Below are 2,611 nucleotides of genomic sequence, written 5' to 3' on the forward strand. Positions count from 1 at the left end.
TTACAGTGAAACATTATACTGGGCTGTCTGGGGTGTACATCCACCCAGTGTCAGCTGGAATAGACTCCAGGCCATGTTGACATTAATATTGACAGGAACACAACTGAGGAATTCAGTTTGTGACTAAATGAACTACAGAGGCTTTCTTCTGTTTGTGCAACGACTCCGCTGCAATCAAAATGACAAGCCCAGGGGTTAAACAGCATTCAGTTAATGAGCATTTAAATCTGATATGCAGCTAATGAAGATTACTGTCGAGTGAGTTCATTTTTGTGTCCTGCAGCCTGGCATTGCTTCCAGTGATGGCTTAGAGTTGAGTAATAAGAAAATAATGAAAATAATGACATCCCGTGGCTCGCTCGCATCGTTTTTTTTCTAATCCCTGTGATGCATTCAAACAAAGTTGGTCACAGTACTTGAGGATATACAAAGGAGGGTGGCATAAATGGAGTAAAGCTTTTTTAAGTGTCAGGCAATTCCAAATGCAACTTTCCAAGATGGAGAAAGATGTAAGAAAGAGGGAGCAGAAGAAGAAGATGAGAGATAGGTACAGTACTTCCAGCTGCTGACAATAATCTTTTTTATACAACTGATACTTGTTTTGGGTTGCTGAGATATTGTTGAAGCACCGTCTGCTTTGATAGCGGCCTTCAGCTCTTTTTATTTTTGGTTCAGGTGTTTTTCATCAATCCAGAAGATTCTCCGTGGCCCTCAGGTCCGAGGAGATGACTGGCCAATCAAGCAGTGTGAGAAGATGGTCAGCGGACGATTTGGTATTATTTTGGCACTGCGAGCAGATCTTCATAAAGTGTGTCAACAGATGGAAGCATGAAGTGCTCTAAAGTCTCCATGCAGATGGCAGTGTTGACTTTGGACTTGACAAAGCAGAGCGGACCAACCACCACCAATAGCAACAGATGAAACCTTAAATCATCACAGATACGGAAACATCACATGGACTTCAAAAACCTTGGATTGAGCCTCTTCCTACAGAATCCAGGACTTTGATTTCCAAATGAAATGCAGAATTTACTTTAATCTGAAAAGAGTATTTTAAACCACTGACTGATGCTCCACTTCTTTTTTTCTGTAGCCAAGGTAAGACACATCTGATGTAAATCTACTTGTTTCTGATTCAGAATGGCTTCATATAAGTGAGTGACAGTTGTAGCTCTTTTTTGTTAAGACTTCTTGATGCATTGGCAGCAGCTTCAGTCCACTCCTTGCAAAACTCTCCCAAGTTCTTGAATTAACTTTTCATGACAATCCTCCCAAGTCATCCCTACTGCTTTAGCATCTTTTTTTTTTTTTTTTTTTTTTAATTTACCATGCTTCTTCCTTCCATGTTGATGATCATCTTCTTCATGTTCTTCTTTTCACTTTTCCATCACCCCACCAACCCTTCATACCACATAGCTTCCCCTCTGAGCCTGGGTCTGCAGGAGTTTTCTTCCTCTTAAAAGGGAGTTTTTCCTTCCCACTGTAGCCAACTGCTTGCTGAAAGGGGATCATGTGATTCTTTTCTGCAAAATACTTTAGGGTCTGTACCTTGCAGTATGAAGTACCTCGAGTTGACTGTTATTATCATTTCCTAATCACAATAACAGTCAATGCACTATATAAATAAATCTAAATTTGAACTGTGAACTAAACTGAATTGAATTTGGACAACTTCCCACTGCCCGTGGTTACATATACTGCACTACACTAAAAAGACTGTATTTACACTCTTTGAATAGTACTACTAGCACTAGTACTCAAACTCAAAATGAAATATTCTAATAATGTTTCAGTTTTTTTCTGATTTTCATAAGCCATTAAAACAAAATGTATTACCCAGAAAAATAATATTTTCATTATACTGAAATAATTTGAGATCTAGTATAAGACTTTGGGACTGTGGTTTCATGGTCAGAGTCCTCGGTTGACCTGTGAGAAAGCTTAAAGTTGGCCATTGTAACCGTCTCGGCACCAAAGATAACCTGGGACAAAATTCTGAGAGAAAGTAAATAAAAATAAAATAAAATAAAAATAAATTGGGGGGCTTCCAGCCAAGAAAAAAAATGTTTGTATGATTAGCACAACTGTACGGAAGCGTAGAGCTGCCACCCAGGCAAAATAAAAATAGAAGTATATCACGTTATAATGTGAAAAATTTATTGTTCTAACAAGATACTTTTCATGTTTGTACAAGATACTTTTCACGTTTGAACAACATAATATCACGTTATTACAATATACATAATTATCACGTCCGTACAATATAATTATAACGTTCGTCCAATATAATATTTATATTGTACGAACGTGATAATTATGTATATTGTAATAACGTGATATTATGTTGTTCAAACGTGAAAAGTATCTTGTTAGAATAATAAACTTTTCACGTTATAACGTGATATACTTCTACTTTTCTTTTGCCTGCAGCTCTACGCTTCCGTACAACTGTCATAGTCGATAATGACAGTAAAAAAAACAGAGTTAGGGATCTTTTATACAGTCACTGGTTTTATCATTGTACAGTATACATAAAGTTTATTTAATAAACAAAATGATTACATCCATGTCACAGTATCACATGCAGTAAACACAATCTCAGTCTTTTGGG

Source organism: Pelmatolapia mariae, linkage group LG6 (genome assembly GCF_036321145.2).
Source record: "Pelmatolapia mariae isolate MD_Pm_ZW linkage group LG6, Pm_UMD_F_2, whole genome shotgun sequence".
Classification (NCBI taxonomy): domain Eukaryota; kingdom Metazoa; phylum Chordata; class Actinopteri; order Cichliformes; family Cichlidae; genus Pelmatolapia; species Pelmatolapia mariae.